Source organism: Cupressus sempervirens, chromosome 4 (genome assembly GCF_028749045.1).
Source record: "Cupressus sempervirens isolate cs-2001-9-10 chromosome 4, ASM2874904v1, whole genome shotgun sequence".
Classification (NCBI taxonomy): Eukaryota; Viridiplantae; Streptophyta; class Pinopsida; order Cupressales; family Cupressaceae; genus Cupressus; species Cupressus sempervirens.
The window spans coordinates 721,812,463-721,825,497 of record NC_143121.1 but is presented as its reverse complement, the minus strand read 5'-3'; the positions used below and the strand labels follow the sequence as shown (position 1 = coordinate 721,825,497).

At 34.8% G+C, this 13,035-nt stretch overlaps 1 long non-coding RNA gene across 1 annotated transcript in view; it reads right to left on the bottom strand.

The window, feature by feature from the left end:
* Positions 1–296: 296 nt before the first annotated feature.
* The window catches only part of LOC149563304 (uncharacterized), a 30,030-nt gene continuing 17,291 nt past the window's right edge, over positions 297–13,035 (bottom strand). The window contains exon 2 of the long non-coding RNA XR_016364059.1: positions 297–731. This is a non-coding gene — a long non-coding RNA (uncharacterized LOC149563304). The remainder of the gene's footprint in view (positions 732–13,035) is intronic.

Here is a 13,035-nt window from a genome sequence, read left to right as displayed (position 1 = left end):
GTCTTGTAGAGAAAATTTCTTTATCTAGAGACAATAAATATGTAATTGTAAAGAGAGATGATATCCTTTTAAATATCACCTATATGAACGAATGTAATACTAATATATTTAAAACTATTATTTAATATGCACAAATTAAATTAAAATTAAAATTTTATTATAATTAAAATATTTTTTAATAGATTAAATAAATATTAATTATTTACCTTTTATTTATCATAAACTAATAAATAAATAAAATTATATAATTTGTAACTTTTAATGTTTCCAAATATCAATAATATAATAAGCAAACATGAATTAAAAAATCATATTTATTGCATTTATTATCAATGTTGCCTTACAAAATAGTGTAGAAGTTAATCCATAAGAAAATGAACATAACATAAATATGACATTCAACACTAGCAGTTGAGTGTTTATGTACACACAAGAAAGAGCCTATAGGAGTATATTCTTTTCCACAATGAGAAATAATTATTCACAAGTGATTGAAGAACCATAAAGCCCACCACAATTTATACAAATGATTGAAGAACAATAAGAGTTGAAGTGAGTGCAAGTGTTGTCATCCTCAAGTCCTGAGAGTTGATTGTTTTTGTTCACAATTTTAGAGACTCTCTTATGTATATGTACTACAGTACTAAGAATGGTGCCAACATAAATAAGATTCATGCACTTAAAAGGGGATTTGATTTGCTGGCTATCAATGAAGCTTCCATATCTATCACCTGTATGAAAAAGATAGATTAAAGAGTTTAATATATAAGCTTCATAATCACTTGATAAGCTTGAAGTACAATGATAACATAAGATAAAATGACAATCACATCAATGATAAGCTAAGGTAAATACACTAGATAAGCTTGAAATCAAAGATTTTAATATATAAGCTTGATAATCACTTGATAAGATTGAAGTACAATGATAACATAAGATAAAATGACAATCACATCCATGATAAGCTAAGGTAAATGCATAAACCCAAGCCGAATCCAATCTTAAACAACAATCATTTCTTAAGTTGATGAAAGCTATTCCTACCTACACCCTTCCTATGAAAATGGGTGTTAAGAAACAATGTCAATTCTGCCCACAACCTGCTATTATGATTGGACCATCCCGAATAAAATAGGATTAAAAAGCTAATGGTATTGTCTCCACTTACAACCTTACATGATGTTGACAATCTGCTTGTATACCATTTTTTATACAATATATAGCTTGACAACTTCTGTACTGCAATGCAATTCAAGCCTAGTCATTAGATAATAAAAGGAAAAAAGGTTGCTAGAAATCATGACTTACAACCTTACCATCACGATACAATAAATGAAGCAACATATGATAGTATAATAGTTAAAAGATGAAACATATAACTATTTGAATAAAATAATATAATAGGTGGATATGTACATTTAAAATGGCTACATAATATATTAATGAGTCTCATTTGTTTTTTATATGCCCTACTGTGTGTCGTATCCTGATCTTTCAATGATTTCATTGAGATTGTACGTTTTACGATGTTTTGCCCTAATTTGACATGGTCCTTTACCATTTATCTCTCCACACCATGGATCCTCCTAGGGTTTTGATGCATCTAGCATTTCTTTTGGCCATGTTGAATTTTTTCTTTCTTTCATGAAAGGTCTAATCTTAACTATATAGAATACCTTTATCACTGCTCACTCCTAGATTTGTGAAAGTGGCAGTGAAGATGATAGTAGTTATCAAAGTTACAACTATTGATAGCCTTTGAACTGATTCCTTATGGGAGTAGATGTCTTATGTTTTTTTCCTCACTTATTCTCAATCCCATTTGCATTCTCAAATAAATAGACTAAATTTTCAGGGATGACTCCAAATTCATCTTGAGATAAACTGTGATGCAAGGCTTGAAGCTGCTTTGTCCCATAGTAATCTATAGGAGAATAAACAACCCAGCTACTGGAGAATCTAAACATTAGTATTAGTGATCTCTTCGTAAGTTTGTTCTTGAATTTTGATTTGCTTCTTCCTCAATCTGAATATTTTTTATATGTCTAGATGATGTCAACCGATCCTTCCCTTGCATAATAATTCCATGGTATCAAATATAAATTTCCGTAGTCTTTGTGTATGATTTATAGTTGCAATATCATGCATCAATCCTCTACTTGGACTATTGGTGATAAACATTCTAGAATTCTAATCACATCTCCTTAGATACGGTTTGTTTACAAGTAGTTCTTAAAGGACACCATCAAAAATCCTATTTTAAGTTCATTGTCTCGATTCACAACTCAAATTCTCCCTAGGTTCTACTGCACGCATCAAATTTCACTTCAATTTTGGAAAAGTTCTTACTGGATCCTTCTCTGCAAACCCACAGTGTAAATACAAGACCCAGGCTATATTTGGGTCTGAATGTATCCGAACCCATAGTTGGGCTTGACTGAAATCAAACCCATGTTTGGGCCAGACCAAACTGGGACCCTAGTTTTCTAGGGAAGAATTTGGTCAACTTATACCATTGATTTATAAAAAATTACAGCTCTGATTCACTTTTATGTTTTGATAGGTTTGGAATGTATTGAAATACATTTGTACTTTTTGGAGTATATTTGCATAAAATTATCATCATTTTGCCTACATTCTAGTTACATATTTGATGAAAATTGATACAAGTGTGAAAAACTCAATCTCTTGAAATCTACTAGGTGAACATGAAAACTAAACCAAATATTTTGTATTACTGAAATTAGGGCAAGTCAAAATACATTTGGCACGCTTCTGTGGTAGTTGTCACTCCTCTCAGGTGTTATTGAATGTGATCAATTGATTGATTGATGAGACTAGTCTTGCATTCGAATTAGTTTTAGCTGAAAGCCCTAATTTACTATAATTAGGTTATGGATAATTGTGACTATGTTTGTGTGAAGTTGATTATTTTACATCCCCATTTGGGTACAGTAGAGAGCATAAAGCCATGCTAGAGATGTCTTGATAAACACTTTGATGAAACATTAAGAGTTCATTTTACCATGATTTTTTGGAGCTTTAAATGTTTTAGGGTGTTGTTGATCCTGTCTAACTATTACATTTCCTGATCCAAAGTCATCTATTCAATATCTAATGTTTCTAAAAACTCACGTTGTGAATTTGTGTTGATGATAATACTTGTATTATGTTTTACTAAATTTGCCCAGCTTCTTTCGATAAGAATGAGAATCTTTCTATAATAGCCCACTTAACAAAGTAGCATTATAAGGATGAAATTTGAATAATTGATGAATTACTAAGAGTCATGTTTATTGTAAGGTAATTCAGTATAGTTTAGCCTAGAAGTCTTTTTCAATATATTGTTCTCTAAATAACATCATAATTTCATGTTGTGATATATGATAAAGGTATGAACTATTTTGACTATAGCAATATTGAATGTTATAATGATACTACTATTAAAATAAAGGCTTAGCAGATCTATCATTTTCATAGCTTTCTTTCTTTGTGCAGTCGTCAATGATTGTGGTTCTTGATGTGCAAGATGTGTACACCCCTCTTCAGATAGAGCTCATCGTCCCAATTTTTGAGGTTTGTGTTTTTGTGTTGTCAAGCCCTTTTGAATTTAAAATGTTTTACCATTTTTTTCCAAGCATAACTTTTCAACCTTTTTACTGTAGAAAACATTAACCTTATCCATTGTTGGACAATCTCAACTTTAACTCTATAGGACACATTAACCTTATCTATTGTTATTGTACAATTTAATCTATCTAGTGAAGTGAATATTGTTATTAACTAAGCCATCCAATTAGAGATGGCTTTTGTGACATACCACTAATTTTCTACTTCTTTGATGACATCCCAATTTAGTTGGTTTTTGTTTAAGGTTTTTCAATTAATATGATGTGTTTTTTGAATTCATGCTAGTCAACTATATGGGCCATCTAGTTTTTCTGGACTGAAATGATCTGCATTATTGCCTATGCAACCCCTAAAGTCGTCCAAATTATACTTATTTTCCATACAACCAATCAACCTCCCTACATTCCTCATGCATTTTTCCTTCTTAGCCTCCACATCTAAAATGCCCAACATAACACTAGATTATGGATACTTTAGGATCCAGCTGATTGATTTGTCCAAAGCATCCTGACACTTAGATTAGATGATCTGCTAAGTAAATTGGAGCATCTAGAAGTCACCTAGCAATTACTCCAGTTGCTCAAATAGAGCCTCATGAATCATCATGAGTTGGTTCCTTAGACCATGCATTTGCATCAAGAATGTTGATAATCATGTCTCTACCCTCACATTTGCATCAACAATGTTGATAATCATGTTTCTATCCTCTTCATCTAGTAGTAAGAAGAGGAACACAACCTGCTCTTCTCTTGACTCCACTACACACCAACAGTGTGGGCCAAAGTAAAAATGCATTCCTTGTGTTGTTCAGTTCCCCTTTCAGTAAATTTTGTGAGCCCTTTCCTACATGTTCTTATTCAAGAGGAAGCTTATTCCTGCACCAAATTCTACGATCCTAGATAGCTTTTTTTGGGCTATGAAGATCTCCATTATTGCTTGTGTAGCCCGAAAAATCCTCCAAATTATACTACTTTTCCATACCATTCCCAATCAAGCTCTCTTCCTTCCTCGTGCATTTTTCCTTCTTAGCCTGAAGATCCAAAATGTCCAACATGACACTAGATTCTATATGCTATGGGAGACAATTGATCAGTCTGTCCAAAGAATCCCAACAAACCACCCCAAATGCCCTTACACTTCAATTTTGGCCAACTCTTTAGGAAATTTGCAATGCTCTTATATTTTGGACCCATCTAGTTCAATTCATTAGAAACCACTTGCAATATTGTTTAAGGAAAGGACACAACATTAAGTGGTCTAATGTCACTTTCACACTTTTGCAGAGAACACACCAACTTGGGTCACTCATCTTTGTTTTATGTACCCTTTCTCTTGTAAGGACACCTTTGTTCAAAACGGTCCAAAGAAAAGCACTTGCTTTCACAAGAAACCTCTTACTCCAACAAAGCTCTATTGGCAGTCATCATTATTTTGTGTGTTACTAGTAGATATTGTCATTGTGTAGCCCAAGCAAGCATAGTATTGGCCTAATATGGTAGCACACCATTGAATCTCAACATTAGTATTAGTGATCTCTTCACAGGTTTGTTCTTGGATTTTGATTTGATTCTTCCTCAATCCGAATATTTTCAATGTTTGCCTATACCATCCTACCTTGAATGTGTACTTTGTCAATATAATGCACCACATTCTTCCCCTGAGTTTGAAGTACGATCTCTTTTAATACTGCAGTAATCCATTCCACAGGTCAGCCCGAAAGTTTGTTATTCTCCAATTATTCACCCACAAGTTAGATAATTTATAATGTTGATTGACAATCCCACTCGAACCTTAATACAACTGAACTAGTGCTACTAACTACCAAAGTGAGTTTCCTACTTGGATTGAGACTATCCAAATACTAGTTTTGCATGATTTCACACCATAATTTCTTAGGGTGTTTGAACAACTTCCAGACCAATTTGGCACTCAATGCATCGCCTTTTTTACTTTATTTCTTTAATTCCCACCCCACCATATTCAAATGGTTTAGTCACGTTGTCCTAGTGCTCCAACGAGAATCTTTTGCTTTCATTCATCCCCTCCCATTAAAATTTCTTCCAACCTTCTTTCATGTTAGAGGCCTCCTACCAAGCAAGACATGATATATATATATATATATATATATATATATATTATCCCATAACTGCTTTTAGCATGATTACTTGATTGATGAGTGACAACCATCTCCAATTCCACGTATTAGCGTTACCCAATTCTTTTCTATTGTATTATTTCATAATGATATTTTGGCAACCCCACTGAAAAATGAAACCTTCAAATGTTTAGCCAGAGTGGAATCCACTGTACATTGAAGTGTTGTAGCAATATGTTGCCTCTATTTAAGAGCACATAAATATACGGAGTGGCCGAGGGTGAATCAATAGATAAATAATTTGTAACCTTTCTAAAACTTGACTAAATATAACAACAATGTTTATAAAGCTCAATCATCACATATGTAAGATTTAACAAATTAGGACACTAAAGAACACAAAATTTATGTCAAACCCCTAATGGAAAAACCCCATCCCAAGTAAATGTTTTCATATATCTTCTTTTACAACGTTTGTAGGCACCAACCTGCTAAATGCACCAACCCTCAATAAACTACAATTTCTTCACTTTGTAGGCACCAACCCCTAAACATGAAGCACCAACTTCACTAAAATGAGACGGTAACCTCACCAGTTCCATTGTACTGCAATGGTGATCATAAATCTGCCAGAAACTTGATTACAATATCCTCTTTTAATCTGCTATAAACCCCTCACATTCTTCTTCTTAAATATGGAGGTATTATTCTTATGTATAATACCTTCACTTTAATTCTGGTGTGTATGTGTCTGCGTGCGTAAATCTGCCAAAAACTTATTACAATATCCTCTTTTAATCTGCTATAAACCCCTCACATTCTTCTTATTAAAGATGGAGGTATTATTCTTATGTATAATACCTTCACTTTAAATCTGGTGTGTATGTGTGTGCGCGCGCGCGTGTGTGCATGTGTGTGCATGCGTGTGTGTGTGTGCTTGCACCAACTTCACTAATATGAGACGCTAACTTCACCAATTCCATTGTATTGCAATGGTGATCATAAATCTGCCAAAAACTTGATTACAATATCCTCTTTTAATTTGCTATAAACCCCTTACATTCTTCTTAATTCAGAAGGTATTATTCTTGTGTATAATACTTTCACTTTAAATCTAGTGTGTGTGTGTGTGTGTGTGTGCGCGCGCGTGCGCACGTGTGTGCGTGCATGTGTGGGCATGTGCATGTGTGTGTGTGCGCATGCGCGTGCATGCGTGCGTGTGCGCGTGCGCGTGCATGCGCTCACACAATGCACCCTCTCTTCACCCCTCATACAGTATTTATTTTTTACCTTTCCTTATGCTCTTTCATGAAGGGATGCATCCCTTAAAATTTACACACCTTTTACAAAAACACGATTGTTTGTAGACAAATTTCATTTACTCTCATATGATACATGCCTTTTAGTAACTTTATTAATCACCATTGTTTGTGAAAGTGCATCCTTTAATTAGCACATTTTGATCATTCTTGATTGCCATTTGTTTGTATTTTTTTGCTTTTGACAAGTCACCACCTTTATACTATAATCCACATCTCTTTTTTGATAAATATAAATCACTTCTCTTGCACACATATATAATCAAACAAGTTAATATATGTTCTTTATTGTTGTTTCTATGTTGATCATTGTCCATTGTATTTACCACTTTGAATTTTCATATATTATTACCTTTGAACAATTGTTATTCACTCAACCAATAATTTCTTCTTTTCAATGCTTAACTTGGGCAACAATGCTTACTATTATTTGACTGCCATAATTCAATGTAAATGTGGAATCATTGCTCTTCAAACCTTGAATTCTGCCACTAACATAATCTTAATCACTTCTTAGAACATTATCATTGTTCAATAGTTTACTTGTTTCTACCACGAGTGCTGCCACAGTTATCATATAACGAGTGATGTGCTTGAGACAAGTACTCATTTAAAAAACACATTTCCTTGCAAACGAAGATCACACGCAAAAGTTTTTGTACTTGCATTCTCACTGCATCACATCAACCACTACAAATGAATGAAATATAAGCAAAACTCATTCCTAAATGCCATATAGCTTTTGAATTTATTTTTCAAGGTTGTGTAAATTAAACTTGTCTTTGTCATGCATTTGTTCAACATTTTTTCTTTCTTTCTAACAATGCGAATGATCATCTTGAGATCAATGAGAACATTTGAATAGCCATCTCTTGTTGGTGTTGAAGAAATGTACCTTCGACTCATCCTTATTTATTATTTGGCCAGAACTTTTGCTATATAGATCACTAGTATTTTAATTTTATAATGGTTTCGGCCCATCTGATGCCCACATCCCTAAAGAGCATTGTTTCCTCTACAAACTAGGTGTGTGTAATTAGATCCATACCTGTAGCCTTTGGAATGCCTCTCCAACAATAAATCCACTACCTTTGTTTTATGAGATATCCTAATTTAGCTTCTATGAGTATAATGAATAAAAATGGGTACATAGGGTCCCCCTTTTGTAATCCCTGTGAAGAATCAAAGAAGCCATAGAGGGGTCCATTGACTGCAATTCATATACGCATGGTGGATGTGCAATAAAATATATTATGTAGCCACTCCTTACAAAAACTAAATATTTTCAATATGCTGAGCAAAAATCTCCACTTAATCCCATTATAAGCCTGATAATGTGGAGTTTGATCATTGTATTACTCTCTTTATCCTAGTTTATTATCCTTAATTGAATTAATTATTCCATTTACTATTATTATGTTGTCCATTGTGTGTCTTCGTGTAGTAAATCCATATTGCTCTTCTGATATCAACTACCCCAAAATCTTTTTAACCTGTAAGTGATATCTTTTGATATGATTTTGTATGATGTATTGCATAGGGATATCGGTCTAAAATCTGCCATTGATTTGCATTCTGTCTTATTGGGTATCAATGTGATCATTATATTTTTTATTTCCTTCACATATTTATTCTTTTTCTTGAATATATACAAAACAAAATACTTAAGAGGAAAGGAAAGGTTTCTGACAAGTGATATACTCAATGTTGCTCCATGTGGTGCCACCCTACAAGTTATGAAATATAAAGCAAATAAGATAAAAATAGGAAGCATATAACCTTAAAATGGGTGTAAAGTGCTTGGAGATAAACTATCGTTTGGATGGTCGCTAATGCTATATGACATCGCTATTGTCTGCATTGCAGGGTTTTCTACCGCTAATGATATTTAAGCGTGAAGCATATCCAATGTCACTGCTAGATATGGACAAACCTTCAATATCAAACTGTAGACATATATTGATCAACAATCACATACTTCAAGTGGATTTTTATTATTAGTAGGTTGGTTGTTTGCATGTACATAATCAAAATAATTGATTATTGTCGTTGACTCTGTACATCTGCATCACTTGATTAGATTTTGTTCAACTGTTGAAGGCTCCTAATGTCCTCTGCAATTTGATTTGATTTTGCCAGTAGTTACTGGGTGTCTTTCATGTGAAAAATAAATCACAACCTATTAAAATTTTGCTTGGCACAAGGCAATGTCGATTGACAGACTTGCTCGGCACAAGAGGGTGCCGAGTGATAGGAAGATGTTGTCGAGTAAGCTTGGCACAAGGAGTTGAGTGACTCGACAGTAAGGGCAACTTGGCACAATGTATGCCGAGTGAGCTTGGTCACCATTGCAAGGTGATGCTCAGCAACAAACGATGTCGAGTGAGCTCGACAGTAATAGCAGAGAGTGAGCTCGGCCAAAGATTAAACCGAAAGAGCTATTTAGCAGCCTTGCAGTCTAGACATTTCCACCATTAAAACTCAGAGGGAAAAACTTCAAAACTTGCAAGTATTGATACCTTAAATGCAAAACATGTAATGTTAAGTAGAAGGAAGACAACTATAAGCCAAGTATGCCTGCTAGCTTGCTTGCTTATATTCTATTCAACAAAACTATTACAAAATCTGGGAGCATTTGACTTCAACCAGAAAAACCCTAAAACTTTAAACTAATAAAACTTAAACTTCAAACTTACAGCTCTAATGGTTGCATACAACAATGCCTACAGCAATCACTGCTTCACAAGTTGAATCAATAAGAACTTACAGAATAACAAAAGAGTTCAACTCGTGCTGAAACTTCCTTCTGTCTTCTGACCTTTCTGCACTTTTCTTCCTTTGCTTTGATCTACTTCTTTTCTTCTCCTCTCTGCTCTGCAACTGATTTAACTCTTCTACTCTACTCTCTTCAACTGATCGAATGAATCAAATACATTCCTTTTTGTCTCTTGGCAAAACCGTTTTCCCTCTCATTTCAAATTTGAACTCACCTATCGTGCATTCAATGTTCTTGATTGTTGTGTAGGCCATCAAGGTGGTAGGTGGGCGTTTGGCTCCAGGGGCAACCGACCTACTACATTAAATTTTTGACACTCCCCCTTTGTCCCGAGCCAAAAAAAAACAAGGATTACTCTTGATCCAAATCAACTACACCAAGACTCTCTCTTAGGTGCACAAAAGTTCCAATGCCTAAAAGCTTAGTGAATATGTCTACTAGTTGCTACTCAAACTTGCAAAATTCCATCTTGATATCCCCGTTCTCCACCAACTCTCTGATGAAGTGATATTTGATCTCTATATGCTTGCTTCTCCCATGAAAAATTGGATTCTTAGATAGTGCAATTGAGGAGATGTTGTCACAAAAGATTGTGGTTCCATCCTCTTGCCTTTCATTCAAATCTATCAGGATTCTGCTTAACCAAATAGCTTGACATGTTGCTACATTCACTGCTATGTATTTAGCCTCTGTTGTAGATTGAGCAACAATAAGTTGCTTCTTGGATGCCCATGAAATTGCACCCGATCCCATATGGAACATGTGTCCGAAAGTGCTCTTCCTATCATCTAAGCTTCCAACCCAATCACTACCCGTGTAACCAACCAATTTGAAATCATTTTCTGTAGTATACAAAATTTCAAATCCCTTGGTACCATTCACATACTTTAGGATCCTCTTTCCTGCTTGCCAATGGGAATCCTTTGGTGTTTCCATAAATCTAAAAATAAAACTTACTGCATGCATCATGTTTGGTCGAGTTGCAATGAAATACATCAGACTTCCAACCATACTCTTGTATAATGTTGGATTCACAATTTTGCTACAATCTTCCTTGCTCAACTTCAGACCTGTTGTTGTTGGTGTTGGGGTTGTCTTGTTGTCCTGCATTTTGAATCTCTCCAAAATTTGCTTTGCATATTTTTCTTAAGAGATGAAGATGCCATCATGCATTTGTTTTACTTCTATGCCTAGAAAGTACTTCAAGAGACCTAGATCTATTATTTCAAGTTCATTTTTTATGACCTCTTTGAACTCACCAATTAGGAAATTGTCATTTCCAATGAAGATTAAGTCATCAACATACAAGACAAAAATCAACACTTTACCACTTATTGCCTTGATGTAGAAAGTGGACTCACCATTGCTTTTGCTAAAGCCATTGCTCATCAATTATGAGTCAATCCTACTATACCATGCCCATGGAGCTTGCTTGAGCCCATATAGAGCTCTTTTCAATCTATACACCTTGTGTTCTTCACTTGCAATTTCATAACCAAGTGGCTGCTCCACATATACTTCTTCCTTCAATACACCATTCAAGAAAGCGTACTTCACATCTATTTGATATACCTTTCATTTGTGTTGGGCTACAATTGCTATGACAACACACACGGTTTCCATTTTTGCAACCAGGGCATATGTCTCATCATAATCTCTGCCATATTATTGCTTGTACTCTTTGACCACTAAACATGCCTTATGTCTATCTATTTTTCCTTCAACATTGCACTTGATCTTGTAAACCCATCTCACTCCAATTACTTGCTTTTTGGGAAGCAAAGTATTTAACTCTCATGTCTCATTTTTTTCAATAGCATCTATCTCCTCATCCATGGCATTACATCATTTCTCTTCATTCACAACTCCCTCAAAATAAATCGGATCATTATGAGAAAATAATGCAAAATTTGCACTCTCATCATACCTTTCATCTTAGTATATCTCCTTTAAACTTTTAGTCTTTCTTGGCAATAGGGAGGCGAGAGTGGGATTTGAATTTTCAATATTGTTACTGCTACTGTTTTGCATTCTAGCTCAAGGTTGCCTTGATGTGCTTGGAGCTGTTGTTGGGCATGTTAAGGGCTACTTGCCTTTTTGCCTTTGTCTGTAATCCTTGTTCGCTGCTCCATTTTCTTGCTGATCACCAATGTCATCTTCTTCCTCTTCAATGGTAGGCATTTTACTTGAAGTATTTGAGTATTCATCTACCAAGCCATCCCATGATCGATTCTCAAGAAACTCCACATCTCTTGAGATGATGATCTTCTTGTCAATTGGATCATATAGCCCATAAGCCTTTGGTTCTGAGTTGTACTCTATGAAAGTACACTTCACACCTTTGTCATCCAGCTTTTGCCTTTGTTCTTTGGGCACATGTGCATATGCTACACATCCGAACACTCTCAAGATTTCAATTGTCCATTTGTTTCTTGACCAAGCCTCAAAAGATATCTTGTCACGAACTGATTTTGTAGGGACACCTGTTGATCAAATATATTGTTGTCACTACAACTTCTCCCAATATTCATTTGGGAGTCCTTTTGCTTTCATCAGGCTTCTAACCATTTCAAAAATGGTCCTGTTTTTCCTCTCAACCACTCCATCTTTCTGCGGAGCATAACTAGTTGTAAGCTTTTTTCTTATGCCATTTTTCCTGCAAAAATTTACAAACATATTAGAGGTATACTCCCCTCCTCTATCTGATCTAAGGACTTTTACATAGTGTCCACATTCTTTTTCAGACAGGGCTTTAAATTCAATAAATTTGTCAAATGCCTCATATTTGTTCTTCAAAAAATACACCCATGTCCTACAACTGAAGTTATCTATGAATGTCATAAAATAAGTACCCCTCCTAATAGAAGTAGTTTGCATAGGGCCTACCAAATCAGAATGCACCAATTCTAATGATGCTCTCGCCTTTCTAAAATTTTCAAAATTAAAAGGAAGTCTATGTTGCTTAGCCAAAATGCAAGCCTCACACTTGTCATAAGAATCTACTATGCTTGGCAAACCATCTACCATTCTTTTCTTGGACAACAAATTTAAACCAGCAAGGCCAAGATGCCCATACCTAAGATGCCAAAGCTTGGATGGGTTTGCAATCATGCTTCTAATAGCTTATTATTGATCTGTTGCTATACATGCATGTTTGGGAAGTGCAGCACTAACTTGAGAAGAGAAACATGTCTCTATCTTCAACAGGAACATCC